At 35.9% G+C, this 11973-nt stretch overlaps 1 long non-coding RNA gene across 1 annotated transcript; it reads right to left on the bottom strand.

Moving 5' to 3' along the window:
• Window positions 1-3623: 3623 nt before the first annotated feature.
• Window positions 3624-5269, bottom strand: LOC116000416. Its single transcript, XR_004094103.1, has 2 exons — window positions 4814-5269; window positions 3624-4344 (listed from the first exon to the last, which is right to left on the bottom strand). It is a non-coding gene; the product is annotated as an uncharacterized LOC116000416 (long non-coding RNA).
• Between the last annotated feature and the right edge of the window lie 6704 nt (window positions 5270-11973).

The raw sequence follows: 11973 nt of genomic DNA, 5'->3' as shown, positions 1-11973 counted from the left end.
CATCATATCACTTTCTTCTCAAATTGAGAGGTTGGAATAGCACTTAGCGCTTTGAGAAGTATGAACTCGTAGTGATTAAGGATTGTATCTGTATTGGTTGACTGATTTGTTGCCCACGGCAAGGAAACAAAGGGCAAACGTGTTTCAATTCATTTCCAAATGTAGTACGTGTGGTCGTTTTCATTTTGTGCCCGGCCCCTAATTCGCTGCCTCGCTCTGACCAATTCTCTAATGAGATACAATGCATTATATTGCACCCCACACCTCACATTCATATCTCTAATGTTGAATCAGTCAGAATTTTTATTTCTATTATCTCTGTATATTTTTATTTTAATTTTTAGTCTTTAATAATTATCAATCTCATCAAATTTATCCTTTTATACTTCCACCGGCGACAAAATTCTATGCAGAATATTCAAATCGTTCAAATATGTATAAAGGTTAAATTTAGTGGAATACTGGAATGTCTTCCGTGTAAAGACATTTCCAACATTTGCAAAATAAAAATATCATTGTAGTTTAATTTATGAATAAAAATAGTTTTGGTTTATTGTAAGCATTTATGAGTAAACCTTTTAAATACCAAATTAAACTTTAAAATGCTGGTTCTTGTGAATTTTGTATAACCATTGCTTTTCAATTTCGTCGGAACTGTACACTTTTGTGCACAATAAACTCAACTCACACCTCCAATGTTTGTGGCAAGAATTGAAACCCCACCCTACCACTACAAGCAAGTCTTAAGCTAGACTTCTTATCTACTAAACCAATGCCTTGATGTTTGAGGTATTTTTGTCAATTTTTAACTAGACTTGCTTGTAAAAGATCAAATTATATTCATCCTGAATTGAATTAAAATATCATTAAAAATGACCAAATTTGTAAAAGGATCCATTATTTGTTTCAGCACTAACACTACTTTAATAACTAAATCGATTAGTTTTACGTAAAATGATTATTTATGTTCAACACATAGGTTATATTATAGTATCTAATGTAAATTGTAAGCAATGTTTCAGCATCATCCCCTTAACAAACAATATTATTCATGATCTCTTTTGTATGGCAAACCTACCTATAAGACTATGAGGCTATAAGCCATTTTAAGTTGGTATAATTTATTCCAACGAGGTTTTAAAAAAATTGTGTAGTAATTTTTCAAATGTTAGTATTAAATTATCATAACATTTAAAGACTTGAAGTGTATATATATATATATATATATATATATATGATCAAATGCGGACAGAGCTTCAATTCCCGTGCAGTCGGTGTTGATTGCACTATCAGTTATGCATAAATACATCACACAATATTCAAAAGCGCACCAGAATAAAATGCATAAATGCACCACAAAATACACCACACCTAATGGTATATTTTTGAACACTTTGTAGTGCATTAATGTATACCTAATGGTGAGTGATCACACGGCTGCACGAAAAGCCTTGTCCGCACAGGAACTTGACCATATATGTGTTTGTAGGAGACAGATTAGGTGAGAACCAAATATCCATGAGAAAACTGATAACCAATTGCCATCGTCCACTAAATCTAAACATGTGGACGGCTACGATTGGTTCTCACTTGAGCGCGTTCCTCTATATATATAATTAGCCAATAAAAATTTTCTATGAAGAAATTTGCACGACAAAAAATGTTACGACTTATGCACATATCGTGTTAGATTAATACTAATTAGGACCATTAGATCCATCATTTAACATGTGAAGCATTACATTTATTGGAGCCTCACGTCAGGCGCATCATGGTTTAAGTGCAATTTCACAATGGTGCAGTGTTTACATTATAACAAGATTAATTTTATAAAGTATGACTGATTATATAATAAAAGTTAATAGATTTCACTTGAAATTTGTATTATATTCAAGTTGTTGGGCATCAACCAGTCGAACAAATTCAGTCCCTACTCGATTCGAGACGTAATAATATCATAAGATGAATGCGGTTAAATAGTTAATTCCACTTATTTATTACCAATTGGTTTTAAAAAGGATATGTAAATCAGATATACCAATTGGTTTTAAAATGGATATATAAACCAGATAACCAAAGAATTCCATGGTTAAGCGTGCTTGACATGCATAATGTAGTGCTAAGATTCAACAATTAACTCATGATGCTAAGTTCAATTGCAAGCACTGTTGCAAAAATCTGCCGCCTAGGTGCTAGGCGCCCCTAGGCCGAGGCGAATTGCTCCCTTGGCGGCCGTCTAGGTGGACAGTCGCCTAGGTGGCCGCCTAGTGCCTAACTCGGCCGATTGAGCCAAGTTGATGGCCGACTTGGCCGAATTCGGCCAAGTTAACTCGCCTAACTCAGCAGAGTTAGCCGAGTTAACTCGAGCGAGTCGGCCTTGTTAATTTTTTTATTATATATATATATATATAACATACACCCACACACATGCACTATTTTTTTGTTTTTATAGGTCGCCACGCCTAGGCACCGCTAGACCGCTAGTCTACCATCCGGCTAGTGCGTAACTAGGGATGGCAATGGGTCGGGGAGGGCTACATCCATCACCCGACCCACCTTTCATTTTCTCCACCCACCCCCACCCCCAACCCACATCGGGTGGACTTTTTTAGAATCCATCTCCACCCCCCACCGGGTGCGGGTGCCCACCACGGGTACCCACCACTTATCAATTTATTATTTTTTTCAAAAACTAATATCAAAATTACTTACGCATAATTAAACAACAAAATTCATTAGTTATACTAAAATATAAAATAATAGAAATATTATAATATAATAACTAAACTGTTAATTTTTAAAAATAAATTTAGTAGTTTAGATATAAAATAGTAAAAAGTTACCCAAATTATTGAAACTTTTATAATTAGCTATATACTAGTACTATTTATTTTACTATTATATATATGTATGCACACATGGTGGGTCGGGTGGGGTGCTAGGCGGGTTTTGTACATAAAACCCGAATCCAACCCGACCCACCGTGGATTTACATTTCTAAGACCCACCCCCAACCCATCACCCACTATCACCCAAAAAAACCCGATCCATGCGGGGTGGATTCTGGTGGATATCCACGGGACGGATTGAAATTGTCATACCTATGCGTAACGCCTACTACAACCATGACTGTAAGCATACTGCATGACTGATATACAACTAAGGCACATAGAGGCAAAATTTGTGTGGATTTTGTGAGGGTGGTAAGCATTCCCAACTGAGTTTAAGACTATTAAAGGCGGTGTATCTTATCAAGAAATTAATATTTAGTTAAATATTAAAGTTTTATGTGCATAATCAGTATAAGTCTTAGTAGATTAGTTCCAAACTTCCAATGCAATTAGAAAAGTGTAGGTTAAACTTGTGTACTCAATTAATTAATGACTCCGCATCATCTAAAGTTGTCTTTATTCATATTGATTTCCTAGTCTATATTGCCACGGGCCCACGGTTATATGAACACCATTCAAATTTTAAGGGAGGGGCTAATCTTTTTCTTTCTTTCTTTTTGAAATTTATTGGATTTTATTTTGTTTATTTTTTTATTTTTTAGTTTTACAGAGTATCGACCCTAAAATTAAGGAAAACAAAAAAAGCAGCAGAGAAGATGGAGAAGCAAAAGATTGAGACAATGAAAAGAAAGCAGACGAAACAGTATTCAATTTCCCCAAGAATTCCAACAAAACATCATTCTGCTCTGATGCATCTTACATAACATAACCCACTTTATGATAGCAACAAGCAACCTCGTACCCCTTTTGCATAACACAAATATAATTTCACCAAGGAATTTTTCTACAGAGACACACACTGCATCTAAAAACTTTTTTTTTGTCTTCATAATAATCAGGAAATTTGTGTCCTTCATTACAACTTTAATTTATTAAAAAACCATCCAAACTATTATATTGATTATGATCTCTGTCAAGTGTCAATGACCCTTCACCTTGCTACTGTGCTGTGCCAATGGCCTCTCCTTGTCATTCAATCTTGCCCAGTTTTCCATTATTGATGTGAAGAAATCATATTTTTACTTCTTAGGAATATGAATTCTCCTTAATTGTATGTTCTGTTTTGAGCCTTTTCTTTTTTGATGTTTTCTTCTGTCCTTTAATTTGCAGCAGTGGGATATGAATATATATATATTTTTTAATACATTCACCAAATATATTATATATGATAGATCAAGAAAATGTAAAGAGGGTAATCCCAACCAATTCAAGCTGGTCAAGCTGTCCGCCGGTAATATAAAGTTCCAAGTTCGATTCTCAGGAGAGTGGCCTATTGACTTCTTGGTTTGAACCAGTCAGCTATAGGCAACCTATTCTTGTGATTCTTTTCTGGCTGAATGCACAATACGGGTTCACTCAGTGCACACACTCAGATAGTGATTACAAAGAAAAAATAAAATATAAAGAAAACATTATGGATCATGCAACTTAACTAAAGAGAACTCAATTCAAGGGTATGAACTCAACTTTTTTCGCAACATTATGGATCATGCAAATGCACCTTGTTCTTGGAGATATCATGTGGCTTAAATGCTTAATATAATTATGATTCTGATCTAATATATTGACCACTTGCCAATATTGATCTTTTCTTTGGCATGATCTCCGTCGTGATTGGCCGAGAGGTTTTTCTCCTTCTTTACCCCACAACAATTGAAAACACAGTTTTTACTTTTCTTTAATTTGCCCCACAATCATTGAAAAGCAAATACTGAATCATGGCTCTCTAAAAGGAAAAATAAAATAAAAAAATCAAAAGAGTTTTTCTTTCATGTTTTACTGAAATCAACACAGAGACTTACCCATTCCTGGGAGCTACCGACACACAGCGCTGGAGATGAGCAGCAGCCCTGCAATCAAGAATTTGACCTCAAAGGCTAAGGATACAAACTTGTAACCACGAGGTCACGAGTTCGAATCTTAGTCTTCTTGGTTTGGGCCGATCAGTTATGGGCAATTTAGGCTGGTTTACCTCCTTGTGGTCCTTTATTGACTAGGATCACAATGTAAAGTTTACCCAATACACACCTTCGAGTAGTGACTCTGTGGCTGTGAGTTTCTCTCGTCACCTCAAAAAAGAATTTGTAGTAATTAAGGTTGAGTGGTCATGATGGTGAAGATGGGCACATGAACCACTAACTCATTCTGCCAAACTGATCATTACTATGTTTTATGATCAACTGGGCGGCTGTTTTCGTTGGCCGGAGTTAGTAATGCACGTGCCCTGCTTCTCCATCTTGCTCAAACTCGCCTTCTCGCGTGTTGCGGGGGTGGGGGGGGGGAGGAGAGGAGCTCTGAGGCTGCAACCTCAGTTAGCAGCCTCAGATTTATATAAACTAAGGGGAAATAATGTAGGTCTTATAATGTTCAAAGGCTTAGCAGGTTTTAAGGAGATTAGGAGCAAGTGGGACCCCATGAACCAAGAAAGGGTGGGAACATAGGTTATAGGACCACTTATCTGGGACACCACAAAGGCACATTATATTAGGTAGTCTGTGCTGGACTGCTGGTGGCACCTGAACTGTACAGCTGAATATGTTGCTTGAAAAGGTTGTTGGCCAATTGCCACATTCCTAAACCTCTTCATCTCTGTTAAGCAAAAAGCACACAAGCCCTCCGGGTTTAATTCAGTGGTTCAGTAGACAGTATTTAGAAGAAGAGACCAATGTTTGAAACTTGACTGCGGCAATATAAAGATTATATCCAAAGTGAGTAAATCTCTTGTGCACACTAGCATTTTGACCTATCTGCTGAGCCATTGGGTCACAGTTATTTATATCTTCCCACATGTTCTATCGGGTCAGGGCTTGGAACCACAAAAAGTGGTTAAACCAGACTCTAGCATTAAGAAAGTGGAAGGAGAAACATTAATATGGCTTTAAACTAGTAATAACTGCTAGAAAGAACCTGTTTGAAAGTGAAAGACCTTCCCAAACCCATGCTTAGCATGTGCAGACATAATATACTATGTTTTATGTTCACACTAATCAGATTCCATCAAATTAAAGCACTAAAACCTGATATATTCAATTATTATCTGCCCATAATCATAATAAAAACCTTAAACTGACAGCAGACCCCATCTTTTTCCTTCAGCTTTATGCTTAAAATAACACATCTAAGAGCATACTATTGAACTGGTTTTCCACTGCTACAGAAATAAGGAATATTAAAGTGTTGGAAACAGTGGTACTATAATGGTCAAGAATGCTAAAACATATTCAGAGAATGTCTCAGCTAATACAATCTGATTAGCTCAGATGTGTCTTTTTCAAAACTATATATAATTGACAGCATACATATAAAATAAAGCCATAGTCTTTAAAAGTGGCTTATGGGGTTGTACCTTCCGTGGATTAAGGAAAAAAGGGTGAGATAGACAAAGAAGGATTAGGTACAAACCATTTGTACATCACTTAAGCATCCAATCATATATTACAACTAATCAATCTGAGGTTCAAAAAAAAGCAAAGGAGGGATTTGTTTTTTTTTTTTTTTTAATATATATACATTAGGTTTCCTAGCTTATGCTAGACTAATCCTAAACCCTTAAAACCCTTGCCCAGGGATACTCGAGAAGGTAAATCGCGAGTAACCCAATCAATCTCAGTTTTCACTCCTACTTGTACACTCTGCTCACAAAGAGTCTTAATCACTTGATTAATTTTTTGGGTTTTGGGTCTCCCAATGACCCACGATCGATGTCTTCAGTCGGAATCGAACCTCCACCCTGCGGCAGGAGCAAGAGTTCCAGGGATTTGTTTTAGTTTGTCCTTCACCATCCACTTATCTATGTTTTTAGGCTATTGGCAGGCACCAACAGTGTAAAGATTTGGTAATAAAAGTCCAAACTCTATGACACCAGAAGATTATGACATATTGGCCTAAAGGAACTGTTTTTTTAGGAAAGAAATTCTAGGGAAACTTGCTGATCTGTGTTGCTGGAATATATTATAGACTTTATAGCATGCTATTTCCAGTGGTTTCAGGCTGCATAAGAGTGTTTTTCATTAATCTATACAAAATGGAACAGCTTAGCTTTCATGTTGTCTGCCATCTTACTCCTCTTAGTGTAATTCCCATCTTGATCAAAGTGAACTGTGTCTTGAAACCACTTTCTACCCTTCTGTAATTCCCAATGTACATTTCATTAGTAGGTGATGGACATTTCCTTGATATTGCTAACTAAGGACAATTAACTAATTAAGACACATGTTAGTTGAAAATTTTGGAGCACATTAAAGTCAGTGACAAACAATCAAGGTGATCAGTCCTATGTTCAATATAACCATGTGAAGCCTCCTATGTACGTCCAGTGGTGGAGCCAGTTCCTATGACTTAAGGTGAGTGTGAGGACACAAATTCAGAGCGCCAGTTTTGAACAAATTAAAGCTTGACATTCAATGACCATGGCAGCAATACAGACCATAAAATATGTTAAGATAGTCTGTCAGTCTTTATGTCTCTCCTATTATTCAACAAGAAGGGAGGTGAAGTCGGGATAACCCCTGCCAACATAGCTAAGGATACAAACTTGTAACCATAAGGTCACGAGTTCAAATCTTAGCCTTCTTAGTTTAAGCCGGTCAACTATGAACAATCTAAATTGGTTTACCTCCTAGTGGTCTTTTGCCGGTTAGGGCCATATGGCAACCTAGACTGGTTTACCTCCTTATAGTCTTTTGACGGTTAGAGTCATAGGGCAACCTAGGCTGATTTACCTCCTTGGTCTTTTGGGGCTAGGGGCACAGGACAACCTAGGCTGGTTTACCTCCTTGTGATCTTTTACCAATTAGGGTTACAAGGTGGTGGAGTTTACACTCTCGGATAGTGGCTGCGAGTTTTCCTCGTCACCCCAAAAAAGAAGGGAGGTACGGAGTTTACACCCTCTGATAGTGACTACAGGTTTTCCTCGGCCACCCGAAAAAAGAAGGGAGGTGATGACATGTTTTGCAAGATTTTAGGTGTGACAAGTAAGATGAATAAAAGGAATAGAGGTTGGAGGAATGCGATGAAAGAAAGCAACTGATTTCCAGAGCAAACTAACAGCAGAGCCCACCTCAAGATCCTCGGCCTCCCTAACTTTGCTTTCAACACTGACATATCACCTAAAAGATTTTACTGATTCATCATTGGTGCCACTGGATATTCATAGTGCCAAACTGAAACACATATAGTCAGGCTGGTAGACCCTCCCATATCAGATGATAAGATCCAGTGCTCAAAGTTCTCAAAGATAGGAAGATAACAAATTCTATGAGGTTCATAGTAACTTTCCATTATTTTTTCACTGTAAATTACAAATCAGATCTTATGCCACCTTCATTTGCATAGGTTGTACAAGCCCTTAGACTGAACTGTAAGTTTTTTTTTGTTTTTTGTTTTTTGTTTTTTTTTTTTGTTTTCTTTAAACTGCAAAAATGTTATGGCAATTCTTGCTGCAAGATTTGACACTGTTGCATCTACCCAAATAAGGTATGGGCCTCCAGGTCTTCTTGCTTCCTATAGGAAAATTGAACCAAACCAAAAGCTCAATACTTTTTCAATGTCATAAGGCCCATTAGTTTTAAATTCTGTACTAGGCCCATTTGCTTTAATTTGCTATACGCCAGTTGTTCAATTGTTATATCGTCCACGGTGCACATAGCACTGTGCACCCTGGTCCGAAACGACGTCGTTTCGATGTTAGTGGACGCGGACGCGAATGACTCCAGAAAATTCATTATCTATAATACACATAATCATTATCTAGAATACATAGAACGTTTGCCTAGAATACATAGAATGTTTGCCCAGAATACACAGAATATTAACACAAAATACACAGAACTCATCCTCCTAACATTCGAATGCGCAAACACATCACAACCTGTGTTAATAACATGAATACACAGAATATTGACACAAAATACACAGAACTCATCCTCCTAAACATTCGAATGCACAAACACATCACAACATGTGTTACTAACATGAATACACAAAACGGTTGCCTAGAATACACAGAATGATTGCCTGGAATACACAGACTGATTACCTAGAATACACAGAATATTAACATAAATACAGAGACCGGCCGAAACGGGAAGCGTGATTTCTAAAAAAAGAGACGGTTAGTTTACAATGCTTAAAACGACGTCGTTTACGTACGTGGTGCACATTGCTATGTGCACCGTGGTGCACGGGATAATTTGCCCCAGTTGTTATACCATGGATCAGGGTCCACCTTGCAAGGTGAACTCTGGTCCTAAACGACATTAATTGTGTCAGCAAAGGACCACAAGGAGGTAAACCTGCAGCCTAGGTTACCCATAGCTGACCAGCTCAAACCCAGGGGTTTGAGGATCGAACCTCCAACTTCTAGGCTGTAAGTAGAGCACTCTTACCATCTGGGTTATCCTTACGGACTTAAATTGTGTATTTTTAGTATTGGAATTGACTACAATATTTGAAAGGAATTTGTGAATACAAAACAAGATAATCAATTACATATATGTTAACAATGTGTATTCATAGTATACAAATTGTGAATTTTTAAAAGGTAAATTGTGAATATTTAGTATGTAAATTATATATGAGTCCACCTTGCAAGGTGGACCTGGATCCACAAAATAATTTACCGCTATATGCCTAAACTACATTGGTCCATGAGCTAAATCATATTATGGACTATGGATAAATGTTTATTTTTCAATATATTGGAAGTTCTTTTAATGTATTGAAGATTTATTTTTAAATATTATATTTGAAAATAAACATTTAATACACAAAATAAAAATTTAATTTTATGTGGTCCACTTTGTAAGGCAGATCATAATCTATTATATAATGATGGGTCCATGAAATATAGGCTAATGCGACAACTGTACAAAAGATTAAAAGACACTTATGGTAAAAATAAATAAATTTAATACAATTTTGGTAAATTCTAAAAAATGGTTTAGAAAAATATAATTCAACTTGAGTTGATTTATAGTTTTATCTTTAAAAAAGAAAAAAATAATAAAAAAGATAAGAATCCAATAGACTATTGAACTATTTAGATAACGTAATTAGCCCATGAACTTAAAACACATTCAAGCGAACCCCTTATCTAGGTCAAAGTACTTATGAGGTTCGAGTACAATAGTGTTTTGTTCAATTTAGCCTGTGTACTTCTATTTTGTTCAATTTAGTAGTCCCTATATTTTAAAATGTGGTGCAATTAAAGATAATAGTTAACGGTATTAATATTATAATTAACTTAGTTTATGTGGCGTTGATATCATCCACATCATGATATTTATATTCAACTCATATATTATTTTATAAATATTTAAAATTAATTATTTTTATCATCAATATATTGCATTAATATGTCAAAAATAAATAATTACAAAGATTTGAGTCATAAGTACAACACATTATTGCTAATGTGGTGAATGAACTAAACTGCTAACTTGCAATGTTTTAGAATTTTGCCAACATGTATTTTTCACAAGTTATCTTATTTTACCATTTATTTGCCACGTATTTGCCACAAGATTTTCTCTAATTATTTAAAGGGTTAATTCCATTTTTCGTCTTAGATTTATATGTGCCGATTCACTTTTAGTTCTTTTTTGTTTTCAAAAACATTCCCATTTGGTCTTAATATTATTGTGGTATGACCATTTTTTATCTTCCGTCAATATATTTAATTAATTTTTCATGCCACCTCATCTTAATCAGTTGCCAAGTCAGAAGAAAACCAGAGAAAAATGTTATTTAAACAATTTTAAGAAGTTAATGTGCCTAATTGCATTTTATTTTAGATGAAGGGGGTAAATTGAACACTACGAAGGAGTACATGGGTCGATTTGACCTTTCTACCAATTATATTTGCAGGAGAAGTGGTTTTTTTGTGGAACCCAAGAGGAGAGAGAAAAGGAAAAAAGTTGTGCTTTTTGTAACACCCCTAATTCTAGGATATAATTAAGGCAATAAAAGGTATAGAAATAGCTGAAAAGATCACAAGTTCTAACAAACAAAATGAAAGCGAATCAACTATAAAGGGGTGTTATGCCACACTTAGGTCACACCAACCTAAATGCTAAGGCAAGAGTCTACATAGATAATCTTCAATAACATAACATTCGAATACCAAAGTTATTACAACCCAAATATCTTACATAGTCTCAAGGAAACACCAACTAGCTCAAAAGGAAAGGAATAAAGCTACAAGGTTTGCTATCGCGCTCACGAGATAGGCTCACTCCATACCTAAAAACATAAGTTGAAAACATTAGCTTATATTCTAAGTAAACCCCACTCCAACACGTAAAGCTACATAATATACTTTTGATATCCAATATAGGTTTATACACACACACACACACCCACTAGCCAAGTATATGGAAGGTTTCCAAAATACTCATTCAACACAATAGCAATGGTTACGAGACCAACTCAAGAAAGAGATAAAAGATCACAACAAGGCTCAAACTCAAACCATACTCAGAAGGCAACATAACGAGGTACAACCTCAACACTTAGCAAGGAAGTTTCATAAGCACAGACTCCCTCAAGAGAATTTATAGATATGAGCAAGAAAAAGGAATAAGCCACACCATGATAGATCATCACATAACCATCAGTATAGCAATGCATAATCACAATAATCATATCCACCAAATACCAATGTGGAACCAGTGTGCAGGGCTTCCATCCAACATCAATACCATAACACAGGTAAACAATACCAAATCGATCAATAACCAATCAATACCAATAACCAATGGAAACAGATCTAGAACTTTAAGTGCATACACCCCCTATTGGGATTCCAAGCCCAACGAGTTAGTTACTATCTCTTACACCCAAGATACCTTTCTACTAGGTTCCTAGAACAAACAAGGGCAATTCGGAGCTTTCTACACAACTAAATTAATTCACAATGGTTGATCGAAGCTTTCCACACCATCGACTAGTCCGGAGCTTCCCA

This window comes from Ipomoea triloba, chromosome 12 (assembly GCF_003576645.1).
Source record: "Ipomoea triloba cultivar NCNSP0323 chromosome 12, ASM357664v1".
NCBI classification, from domain to species: Eukaryota; Viridiplantae; Streptophyta; class Magnoliopsida; order Solanales; family Convolvulaceae; genus Ipomoea; species Ipomoea triloba.
The sequence above is the reverse complement of the archived record's forward strand: the minus strand, read 5'-3'. Positions and strand labels throughout refer to the sequence as shown.